Here is a 13,415-nt window from a genome sequence, read left to right as displayed (position 1 = left end):
GAGAGGAGGCAACTACCCAAACTTCAGCAGTACCGGTGCTGTCAAAGTGGATCTCCACATAATAAGTGTTAGAAAGCTAGCAGATGTCAAGTCCACCCCTGCATCACTGCAAATGCCTGCATTTCCCACTGTTGTATTTGGGTGATATTGTGATCCAGAGATTCTTCGGAAGTCGTGAATTGAGGCATAAAACTTGGTGATTACAGCTGTTCATTAGGTGTTACAGGAACAAACAATGTAAGTAAAAGAAACAAAGTCAGGTTAATTTTATACTAAAAAACTAGCTCAATTGAGAGATAAAGATATTCCAGTGGTAAGGAAAAGCCTTTGAAATAATCAGCTTCAGTGGCATGACACAGGCTGCAGAGAAACTTCTAGAGAAATACAGAACCAATTATATTACAATTACTGAAAATTTACCAAACAATTACACACATACGGACAATTATATAAAGATTATGTAGCATTCTGGTTCCGTTGGCTGCATTAAGTCTAAGGAAGACAATCTCTGGCCCTGCCAAATGACCGAGATTGAGATGCGAGTCCACCTCGAAACCCCCCCGTTTGTGTGGATGCTGCGTGATCCTTTACCGTTACAAATCAGTACCAGGAAATAACAGACAGTACACAGCATACAATTAAACGATTTAGCTTTATAATTCTTAATTTGACTATAGGATTAGTGAAGAAAAAGCAAAGAAAGGGAAGGGCCCATATTAATGAAGCAATCTGATGTGCACATGTTGAGCTCACGGTTTGCCCCTCGCTGATCCTCCTTCGGTCTCCCCAGCCTTCTTTGGATCGCGACTCCGCTCCAGTGTCTTCTCTCTTCATCTCCCGCCGAACAAAAGACCCAGGTCACCCCCGGTGTCAGGCACACGGCACGAAAACACCCTCCCGTCATTGGATGGCTCACATTCCAAAGCACCCATGATTTCTAACCACAACCCAAACACTGCTTCTACAGAAAGACCATTACGTTAGCAGTGAAGCCTTTCCCAGGCTGTTACAATTATAAGCACAGCAAAGTCAAACTATAAAAAAATAGCAATTCTACGTTCTAATCAAACATCACCAGATACACAAATGGTTGTGTATTTGCTGGGTTTATTGCCAATCTCCAATTACATTCTGGAAGCAGAAGGTGAGAACCATCATGAATTCCAGAAGGGAGAGTTCCAGGATATATTTTTATTTTATATTATATGATTATACAATTCTCTTTCTGAAAAAGTCAGGCGAAGGAAACAGCTGCCAATTGTGGGCCAATTAAAACTTGAGTGCATAAGGTGTATTAGATAGATAAGGTCACAAATAGAGCATTTGGTGCATTGGCCTTCATAAATCAAAGTTGTGAGTACAAGAGAAAGGATGTTATGTTGAACTTGTATAAGATGTTGATAAAACCAATTCTGGAGTGTTATCTGCTGTTCTGGTCATTTACATACAGGAAAAATATCATTAGGTTGAAACAGTGGAGAAAATTTACAAGGATGATATTAGGACTTGAGGATCTGAGTTCTAGGGAAAGGTTGAATAAGTTAGGACTTTATTAGGTGAGGAAAATGAAGGGAGATTTGGTAGAGGTATACAAAATTATGAGAGCTACTGACCAGGTAAGTGCAAGCAGCATTTTCCACCAAAGTTGGGTGAGACTAGAATTAGAGGTCATGGGTTAAAGGTAAATCATAAAGGAAATTCAACATATTTCCACCTCAAGGTACTGTGCAGTTTGGAAAGGAACCTTTTGGCAGAGGCATAATAATTTGCTGCCCTTTGTCCCTGTGGCTTTTAATGGTCATGAGTCTGGGAGGTGCTTCAGCATGATCAGGGCGAATGTCAGACTAGATGGCTCACACTACACTACAGTTGGTGACAAATCACAAAAAGATGGAATCAGTGTGGAGAGGATGTTTCTTACAGTGAGAGAGTCTAGGACCAGAAGGTACGGCCTCATTATAGAAGGATGTCCCTTAAGAACAGAGATGAAGAACTTCTTTAGCCAGAGGACAGTGAATCTGTGGAATTCATTGCCACAGATGGCTGTAGAGGCCATCATGGGGTATATTCAAAGTGGAGGCTGATAGGAAGAAGGTCAGGAGAATAGGGTTGAAAGGGAAAATGGTGAATTTGGCTCATGTACCAGATGAGATAATTCTGCTCCAATGTCTTAAGGAGATCCAATCAATCAAATCAATCCAATACCATCTTTAACCTGCCAACACTGGGCAGAAAGTCCAAACCACCAGTCCAACAGCTCACAAAGCTGCTGCTTCATATTTCCAGCCTCCCAGGTGCTGTCCTTGTAGATCTGAAACATTCTCCCCAAGGCCCTATGGGTTTGCTATGGGTGCTCCATACAATCCATGCATGCACAGGTTAATTGGTCAACGTAAATTGCCCATGGTGTGTAGGTGAATGGCAGAATCTGGTGGATATTGAGGGAGACATAGGGAGAATGAACTGAGATTAGCATAATGCATAGGCTCTCCAAGCATTCCCATCCCCCATATTTCCCTGAACCCAACCCCTCGTACATGCCCATCAACTTCTCCAACCACCTATCTGCAACTTATTACCATAGCCAATTAACTGTTGCGGTTTTGTCTTTGGGATATGGGAGGAAACTGACCCCCATGGTGCTCCATCGAGAGAATGTGAAAATACCTCACAGACAGCACTGGAAGTCAGGATTGACACAGGCCAACACAGCTATACCCCAACAACACTAATTATTATACCATTATGCCACCCTCAACAATGTATTTTCAGAAATAATATGCAAGTTCTGTTCATATTTAGGCTAGCAAATAAAATATTTATATTTCATGTCAAATAATTTATTATACAACCCTTGAATTTTTATTTTAAAAACTGTACCTCACTGAGGCTGCAGTAGACATGTCAAAGACACCAAGCTATTTATATCCTTCTCTTAAAAATTACAAGTGGTAATGAAATAATGAAGTATGTGATTCCAACATTGGAAGAAATAATCAGTATATCAAATTCTTTAGACACCTTTCATTTAAACATTGCTAAACATTTATGCGCAGATATTACAAGTAAGCACCTTCAACACCACTGAAAAACTGTTAATGCTATGAGGCAATTTATTTTATTTTGTATCCTAGCAGCATTACCACTCTCCGCAGTGCTTCTATTTATGAGTTACATGCTGGTTAAAATACCAGACAATTAACATTAGATAACTAAGGTCAACATCCAGTGAACTGTCAAAATGAACTCATAGTTAGCACCAGAATAAAAATGCCCAGTAACATTTACTATTGTATCTGCCTTGTGTCCTTCAGTGAAGGAAACTTACCTTACCTACACAGCTCATCTTTTTGTACTCTTCTTCCTCAAAACTTCCTTGGGGTCAAGGTGATAAATAACACCTCTACGTGATCTGCACACACACACACACACACACACACTGCTCTAAATGGGCTTCAGGGTGTTTGATGGGACAGATGACTGGTGAGGTAGTCTGGATAATGTTGTCACCCTTTTGTCATCTCTCCTCCCTTACGAATTCATGTTTCTCACTGTCTCTTGGTATTTTTTTCATTTTGAATGCCTGTAGGTCAGGAATTCTCTTGAACTGATGAGAATGTTACGCTTTTTTTCAAGGAGGCTTTGAAAACATCTTTGTACCATGATGCACATTTTCTAGGGCAACCTCACGGACTATCTGTACGGAGTATCTTATTTTATACATGTTTAACGCAGGACCCGTTCCCCATACACCTCAACGGACAAGTGAAAAGTGAAAAGGAGCTTGGCCTCTGCACACACATATTGCAGTTCAATGACAGAGGCTGCATCTGCTGTGGATCCGTTGGTCTGAACCATTTCTTGGATATGTTCATATAAGAGATGTAGAATGGAGACAAACTTCTGAGGAAAAGGATGCACCACCAAGTCCAAAACATTTGCAGGTCAAAAAAAAAGGAGCAGTAGTTGAATCTGCATCCTTCACTTTACTTGCAGTGGATGTGCAAAGTGCCTTTTAATGGACAAAATCTGCATTACACCTCAGAGAATAGGTCTTCGGCCATCCAGATGAGACAAGTTATAACAAATGTGTTAACGAGGAACCATCTAAGCAAAACATGCACATTCCAAACTTGTAACTCATGTGGAGAAAACAAATTCTACATCACATTCCAGTTAGAAACATTAATGATGATACTTGTACTAACAGCGGAAATATTCATGACAAAATATTCCACTTTGTATGAGGAAAACTTGCCAAAATCCTTCTTAAAGCAAAGTTTTCACAGCTTGAATTGTTTCTCAAGTAAGATCATATGCAAATCAAGTATTCCCCAATATTGTTCAGTATGACATTAAGGCCGCAACGTATCATTCCAGTGTAGCATTTTTACTTTCACTGTACCACGTCAGCTATGGATTGATCATACACATTTACAGAGTCTTTCTTTACAACAACATTACCTGATTCCTGGACATTGGCTACAGCTCCGTCCTCTTACTAATTTACCAGGGAAATGGTTTCTACGGTTTATCACTGTGGTAATCCTAACCTTATATTTTAATCATCACTTCCAGATCCTCTTCACAAGTGAAGTAACATGTTTACTCTTCCCTAGTTACAACGAAACATCAACTATGTTGCTCTTTCCACAAATCCTGCCTGTCTTACTAAGTGTTTCCAATAATGCGTTTTTATTTCAGATTCAAAGCACCTACTGTATATTGATTTTCATTTACAAACTTCTTTAATTCAATTGAAACACTAAACAAGAGTATGGCTTGATTAGATGTTGGCCTCTCACTTCAAACCAAGGATCGGCATAGCAGACTGAAGATAATAAAACTGCGAGGGCAAATACTCTGTGAATGAGCATCAGCAACATCAGGACGGGCCCACAAATGGAAACACTAATCAAATAAGGAAAACTGCAGTTGTCATAGAATAAAAACTTTAACAGAACAATTTTAACAAGATGCTTGAAAATGAAAAGATAAAACAGATAGTGCAAACCACTGCTGCAAAATTATTGAGTAATAATCCAAGATCCTTACTTCCACACATTGGTAAGCGTAGGGGTGAGGGATGAAGTACTAAAAGCCCTGTGGACTTGCTGTCCATCAATACGTTTCCTTCTGTTTCATTATTTTCAAGATTATTTCTTTCTGATATTGGTACCATACCAAATACAGTAAAACTATTTGTACTGAAGCAGCAATTTAAGTATCAAGTATTCCTACATTGAGAGGAATGGGAAATTGCGAGAGAATTAATTGAGGAAATCACCATAGAAACTATGTTAAAAAATATAGAAACAGAAAGGTTACCAGAAAGTTATGTTAACAAATTTAATCTTAGTTCAAACAAATCTGTAAACATTACCACTTTAATAATTTTGTAAAAAAAAATGCATGCTCCTAAAAAAAGTTTTAAACATTTAATTCAAGTTGGAGAGTCAGAATAGTAAAGATTTACAGGTAAAGGCTGACATTATCTTTACACTAATTGAAAATATGCATCAAAATACCTTGTTTTTCAATTAGTTCAAAAATCATGTTTGAACTTGTGCTCAAATTATCCAGAATCTGGCATTTCCAGTTTTCTGCTTTTCTCGGAGAAAACTAACCTGCCTAAATTGGTTTTGTATAAACAAAAACTCTGTCCAGTGAAGGCACTGATATGAGAAGTAATTTCCACACCATTCTTTCCTTATCTTTTGTTTATGGACATTCCAAGTATTTCTGCAATGGGAGGAATGTCAAATAGGGAGTGACAAAAATTGTACTGGTCATTTATGGTGTTCCCTATTATTACTCAGATGTACAGTATTTGAACATAGGAAAGGATTTCTTGGGCAATTGGGTGACAGCGTCTGTACTGGAACTGCCATTTGATGCAAAATACTGCACTGCTGGTAAAAGAGGAAGTATGCCCCTTAACTAGATTGAGAAAAAGAACCAACACTGAAGTGGTTTCTAATCGTTCACTTCTTTAAAAAAAAATACTCAAAGTAAATCTCAACTCCATTTTCCTCATGGTGCCACTCTACTTTGTAAAATTATTTCAGGGTCTTAAATACAGGATAATTTGATAACATTTCTACATACCACACAAGCTAGCTGGTTATGCTCTTTAAAATACTTGGCTATTATAATATTATTTAAACACACACAGCGATAGCAAGTGTTGAGTAGAGTAGCCTTCTATCAGATCTAACCCATGACCACTACCTATTTTTTAATATTTGTTGTAACTTAGTCATTTGTTATGTAATACTGTACTGCTGTTGCAAAGCAACAAATTTCACAACGTCAGTGATAATAAACCTGATTCTGAGCTTTGTTAAAGCTCACATTTATTAAATTTAACAATTTTGCTTGATTTTGAAGATCTTTACTTTATGCTTCATTAAGAACTGCTAGCTAATTAAAATACTCCTGCAGATAGTACGTAATCTGGTCATCCCATATTGATTCCATTGTTGATGTCTTTCCTTCATCAACATAATCACTACTTTCCCTCATCCTACCTGGTTGCATGGTTTAACTCACTCTGCTCAAGACTTTACGGTGGATAACTAGTTAAGCATCAATCCATACAGGTCTGCCTGTTACAGTGTCATGTTCCTCTCTTGCCAGAACTGGTGTATAGAGTCATAGAGCACTACAGCACAGAAACAGGGTCTTCAGCCCATCTTAGTCCATACCAAAAGCATTAATCTGCCCAGTCCCATTAACCTACATGCAGACCATAGCCCTCCATACCCAGACCATCTATATACCTATTCTCATGTCTCTTAATGTTGAAAGCAAACAATCATCTTCCACTTCCACTGGCAGCTCATTCCACTCTCACCATTCTGAATGAAGAAATTCCCCCCCTCATGTTCCCCTTAAACATTTCACCTTTCCCCCTTAACCCATGACCTCTAGTTCTAGTGTCAGCTAACCCCAGTGGAAAAAGCCCATTTACATTTACCCTATCTATACCACTCAATCTTGTATACCTCTATCAAATCTCCCCTCATCTTTCTATGCTCTAAAGAATAAACTAATCTATTCAATCTTTCCCTCTACCTCAGTTCAAGTCCCAGCAACATCCTGGTAAATCTTTTCAGCACTCGTTCAATCCTATGACATTTTTCCTGTAGGTAGGGTGACCAAAACTGCACACAATTCTCCAGATTGTTTTATGCAACTTCAATATAACATTCCAACTTCTGTTCTCGATACTGCAATTTAGAAAGGTCAATGTGCCAAAAGCTTTCTTTACGACTGTATCTACCTGTGAAGCCACATTCAATGAATTATGGATCTGTACTCCCTTATCCCTCTGTTCTATCACAACTCTCAGTGCCCTGCTTCTTACTGTGTAAGCAGAACAAGTGCAATACCTGCCCCAACACCTCTTTCTTCATTACCATTCAGGACCCCAAACAGTCCTTCCAGCTGAGGCAACACTTCACCTGTGAGTCTGTTGGGGGTCATCTACTATATCTGGGGCTCCTGATGTGGCCTCCTATATATCGAGACCTAAAAGACTGGGACACCGTTTCGCCAAGGAACTATGCTCTGTCCGCCACGAAAGGCAGGATCTCCTAGTGGCAACCCATTTTAATTCCACTTCCGATTCCCATTCCCAACATATCAGTCCATGGCCTCCTCTACTATCACAATGAAGCCATTCTCATGCTGGAGGAGCAACCCTTATATTCCATCTGGGTAGCCTCTAACCTGATGGCATGAACATCAATTTCTCAAACTTCTGGTAATGCCCACCCCCTTCACTATTCCCCATTCTCAACTCTCTCTCTCACTTTATCTCCTCACCTGCCCATTATCTCCCTCTGGCAACCCTCCCCCTTTTCTACCTTCCACAGTCTTCTGTCCTCTCCTATCAGATTCCCCCTTCTCCAGCTCTGTATCTCTTTCACCAACCAACTTCTCAGCTTGTTACTTCACCCCTCCCAGTTTCACCTATATCCTTGTGGTTCTTCCTCCCCTCTCCCCACTTTCTTACTATCTTTTTCCCCAGTCCTGATGAAGGGTCTTGCCCCAAAATGTCCACAGTACTCTTTTCCATAGATGCTGTCTGGCCTGCTGAGTTCCTCCAGCATTTTGTGTGTTTAAGTCTTACCCTGGTTTGTCTTCCCAAAGTGCAACACTTCACATTAAATTCTATCTGTCATTTCAGCCCATTTTTCTAGCTGGTCCAGTTACCACAGCACAGTGCAAGTTTTCAAGAAAATTTGGTAAAATCAACTTGAAAAATGTAGAAAGACTTCCTTTCCAATTTGGCAGACTACTTCATGGCCTACAGCCAATTCAAATGTTGAAATTATTTAACTTTGTAGTAAGATTAGCAAAACTAGCCAACTCTGAGAACTGAAAGTATAAAAACAAAAGTTTAAACATCTTAGAGAATGAAAGACTTCATAAAGTTAATGAAGGAAAGAATACAGAAGAGTAAAGACTGAAAGACATCAATTGCTATAAATTGGCTTTTGCACTTCTAATCAGACTGTGTTTGAGATTATTTATAACCAGAGGTCAAAGCACTTTGGGAACCCTTTGAAAGACATGATGATCAAATTATTGAAAAGAATCCAGAGGGTCAGACTACAAATCTGGGGACATTATTATTACTATACAACAGCTGGAGAATTTAATTCGACTAATGAAATAAATCTGGAATAAGAAGCTAGCTGCAATGGAACTAATGAATTGTAAAATCCATCTGGTTCAATGACATCCTTTAGAGAAGGAAATCTACTGTCATTACCCCTTTGGTCTTTATAATAACCAGACCTACACTAATGCAGTTGACTCATATGTTTTCTGAATTCATTTAACAAATCACCAAAATTAAGACTATACAATAAATGTTGAGGCTAGACAAGAAACATCCAAATCCCATGATCTGCAAACTTTTTCAGTTTCCCCAGAGAAAGAGCGGACACAGTGGGCCAACTGGGATGTTCCATGCTGTATGACTCTTATGTGTTGGCTGTTGGGGTGGAGATATGTTTCTACCAAAGGAGGTGTAAGGCACTCCTTCCTTCTGCTAGCCTGCAGGTCACCTTAGGTAAGGTGGAGCAGCTGCTTAGCATCTCCCCCCACCCCTCCCCGATCAGGTCACATGAAGCCATGGGATCAGGTGATGATCACATGAGCAGCTGGTATATATCATGTCCTGGTTATACAACCACTGAAACCAGGCAAGCAATGTCTGAAGAGTATTGATAATGGCTTAGGTCACCTTTTCTGTAAAAACACTGACCAGAAGGCAACAACGTTAAAACACTTCTGCAGGAAAATTTGCCACGAACAATCATGGTCACGAGAAGACCATAACCGCCTATGTCATACAACATGGCACATTATGATCAAATGAATGACTCTACGATTAGCCTCAAATTCTTGTGTTGTGATTGGTGGAGGGCAACTGTCTATTTAATGAGTGGTTTGAGACAGTGGGGAGATTTTAAATGAGCAGCAACTCTCCCTCCAAATGTCCATCAACTTCTACTGCACTTAAAGCAAACTTGATAAACATGGTCCTGACATCCACAGCAGTCACTAACTTCTAAAGAATTCTCATTTATATTTCAGAGACTCAAGGTATTGTTGTGCAAATAATTAGTTAACTATCATTCTCGAGAGATTTTCTTAATTTTATCTTTAATTAGAAGGGGACTACCAATCGATTGGTTGCAAGTGTACTTGTATATAGAAAATTTTGTGCAAATTTACACAATTGTCTCAGATTTGTGCTGCAGATCCAATACAATTCTTCAGTACCACAGTCAGGATCCCTAACTTTACTGTGTTCATCCACAGAAAAGTTCCAAGTTATCAAATGGACAACAGCAAACAGTCTGAAGACCAGTATTGCTAATTGTGGGGGTGGGGTGGGAAACTGATAAATGCCCACTTCATGTTAATGGCAACTGTAGATACCAGAAACATTTGCACCAGTGCTAGATTCCAAAAGTGATAAGCTGGCATTCATGGAACCTTACCTTAGTTAATTATCAACTATTAGTTGAAGGATAACCTTTTCTTTTCCTGTGGAATTACTAAATTCTGTTTCTCTCCTGCTTCTTCCATTGTACACAAGTACAGTCCCATATTGTAGTTTAAAGACGCTGGCACCTCAATTCCTAGACATGCTTGCTGTTACTCCTGCCATCCTCCTACACTCCACAATTAACACCCACAGAAAACTAGCGAGTCTGCCATAACTCTGTGTAATTTTATATCCTGAGTGATGTCTAACCAGGATCACGCTACCGCGACCGAGCAATTGAAGAAAATTCCGAAAACACTCTCGAGGTGGGGAGGAGGGACTTTGTAAACTGAAATTGTTATCAGGCCGGCACAGAAAGCAATACTGAGTAACTGGGCACTTGTATAATGGTTTCTTTCGATAGCAAGATCTGTAGATAATTATGTTCCGTTTAGGTATCCGCTTGAATTTCACATTCGACTCGCGCTCAGGCTATTATTCATCCTAGGCTTTTGGTTTGTGATCCCACCAGAGGATCATTTAGCTTCTAACACTAAGGATGTCAAAGAAAGAGAGGAATGCCCAGCGGACACTGGCGATGTGTTTCGTTTAATTGCAGAGCAGACATTTTACTGATGGGCGTTAATTTCCACCCGAAGTCAGCTCAAAGACAGAGTTTTACAAGGCGAGGTGTTTCATTAGCACAGAGTTTCGGGATAAAGAAACCGCGGCAAAAAACGAGGTCTCATGTTGCGTGCTGAATACCTTCCTAGATCCACAATGTATTCTCGCTCTCCCTCTCTCTGCCAGGGAATTTATTGGATGCGGGTGAAATCCATTTTACTATGACCAGCCCGTTTATTCACTGCTGGGAGTAAAAGGTGGCAGGTCACAATCACTGGAGTTATGGTACGATTCCCAGATTTCCACAAAATTGAACGCGACTGAGTGAGTGAAAATTGAACTTATGTATAAATTTTGCAGACTCTCAGAGGGTTGCTATTTGGCGCGAAAACAATTTCTGGTAAATTTTGAGTATGAGTAACAGGTCATGAATGGGGGAAGGGAACTTGCTACTCATCAACCTCAATCTTAAATTGTAACTTCGGTACGAAAAAAAATTAAACTCCACCTTGACTAGACGCGACTTCAAATTCAGCGAAGAGAGTCACCCCGCAGAAAATAATCCGACGAAGGTCGGAAGTTTCATATCAACAAATAAAAATGAGGCAAAATTGCGAGCTACGAAATGAATGCACAGAAGTATAACTTTGTGCGTGGCCGTGCCAAGTGGGAGCTCGTGTTGTTATTCGGGGTGGTCCGGTTCCTACCTGTACGGAGGATGAGTGAAGAGAATCGGGCGCCGCTTCAGCTGTGGTCTGCGGTGCTGCCAGCGATCGGAGAGTGCGAGAGCGAAAGAGAGTGCACGTCGCGCAGGCACACGGAACGGCCGATGACCTCACGTCAAAGGAAACAAGACCGTCTTTCCCAGAGTTTTCTGTCACTGGCACCGAAAGGAGGAACGCTCGTCACACCTCGGTCGCACTGGGTAAATACGTTTCCTGTAAACAGCGGTGTGGCTGCTCGGCTCAGAAGGAAGTTGGAGAAGGGTAGAAACGAAATACCCCAGTGTCGGAAGCAGCTAAATTTCTGGAAGTGCTTGAATAGAGAAGCACTGCCCATATTTCCCTCGACACTGTTGTCTCCTGCCCTGCTGAATATTTCCAGCATTTCCTGTTTTATTTAGGGTCTTCCAAAAGCATCCAGAACAAGAGAGGCTTAAAATTACACATTGAGAAGATAAGTGAGTTTTCTGGGGAAATAAGACTTTGGGAATCTGTGACCTCCTAGTATGGCTTTGGAGGCCAAGTCATTGGGTTTATTTTAAGCGGAGTAGTGCACAAAAAAATGCTGGAGGAACTCAGTAGGCCAGGCAGCATCCATGAGAAAAAAAAAGTAAACAGTCGACGTTTCGGACCAGACCCATCATTAGGACTTGATTGAAGGGCAGACCAGACTCGATGAGCCGAATGGCCCAAGTCTGCTCCTATGTCTTATGGTCTGATAGTATGATTGAATGCAAAATGATTCCAGTGGCCTAGCAATTGTTTCAGGCCTTTAAAGACGTGTGAAATTGGGGGTGTGCAACAGGCCAGTTTATGTTCAAACATGAGTCCTGCTGCAAAGCCTATTAATGGCATATGTAACAGAATCTGCTCTGTACGCAGAAAAGCTTTGACTCCATATCCTCAAGCATTGTAGAGGAACTTAGGCAGTTACAGGGTATTCGCTTAGGGTGCTGAGGAGATGGTTAAAGCCTCACTCATGGAAGGATTGAGACCCTGAAGGTTGAGCCTGCATCCCAATGGGATGAGGTGGATCAGGATCACAATGGGAGGATGCAGAGAAAAGTGTGTGGATGGATCATGAATACTATCAGTGACTGGACACATGAATGAAAATTTCAATAAGGACCACAATGTATGTTCCTGAGAGAAACCCCATAGTACCAATCAGTCAGTAGATGAATTAACACAACTTAATGACCTTGGACCCACCAGGTAACTTGGTTCCACTCAATCTCTTTGGGTTCTTTGGTGGCTGATGAATCCTTTGAGAGATGGGCAATTTCAGCTGCAAGTGAAGAAGGTGGTGATTGAACGTGTACATTGTTTAGCATTGCTTTTCTTGGTCTCGGCATACTCTTGGCATGAAGTCTAGAGCAGGACATGGGGTCCAAGTTAGTGGTAGGGGATCATTGCATAAAAAGGGTTGGGAACCCTTGGACTGGAGGTTCATCAGGGTTCTTTAAATGTTCTTCCATTTTCAATGGTCGCTGGCCCTGGGATTCCTTTAAGTTGGAGCTGCTATTTTTTTTCAAGGAGATTTTGAGAATATCCTTAGTGGCACTGGGAGAGTCATCACAATAATTATTATGAACTGTCTCATTCAGTGGCCAGTTTAATGCTTTGGAAAAAGATGCATGCGTATTAATTTTATCACGATAATGCAAATATAAATGGACTTTGCATCAGCATCAAAATGATTGGTTTATGTGCAAAACTCCAATATAGTTGAACTAGAAATTGCAAACAAACTGAATCCAAACAAGTAGATGAGTACATGTTCAACTGGTGTATGATTAACACAAGCAGAGCATGAGCTGAAAAACCACAAATTAAATGTGAATCCAAAATGAAAGGCTGTTGACCCATAGAAACCCTTTGTCCTGAGCCTGAAGGTTCGAACAGAAGGTGGAGGATGGAAGGAAGCAATAGTCAAGATCGTTTACCCTCACTCTTCAGCACTTAAGTGTAAAGGAGAACAAAATGATTGTTACTCCAGATCTGCTGCAACATAAAAGAACACACTAAGCATAAAGAATGCAATATAAAACGTGGAATGG

The 13,415-nt window shown here is 40.4% G+C and overlaps 1 protein-coding gene across 3 annotated transcripts in view; it reads right to left on the bottom strand.

Moving 5' to 3' along the window:
- Window positions 1–11,467, bottom strand: part of carhsp1 (calcium regulated heat stable protein 1) — a 69,016-nt gene extending 57,549 nt beyond the window's left edge. Inside the window, exon 1 of one of the 3 annotated variants that reach the window (XM_073060584.1) lies at window positions 11,341–11,467. The gene's annotated coding sequence lies outside the window, so the exon portion shown is untranslated. The remainder of the gene's footprint in view (window positions 1–11,340) is intronic. The other 2 variants (XM_073060585.1, XM_073060586.1) reach the window with 2 other exon arrangements.
- Between the last annotated feature and the right edge of the window lie 1,948 nt (window positions 11,468–13,415).

This window comes from Hemitrygon akajei, chromosome 11 (genome assembly GCF_048418815.1).
Source record: "Hemitrygon akajei chromosome 11, sHemAka1.3, whole genome shotgun sequence".
Classification (NCBI taxonomy): Eukaryota; Metazoa; Chordata; class Chondrichthyes; order Myliobatiformes; family Dasyatidae; genus Hemitrygon; species Hemitrygon akajei.
Note: the sequence above shows the minus strand (reverse complement) of the source record. Positions and strands in the feature narration are given on the sequence as shown.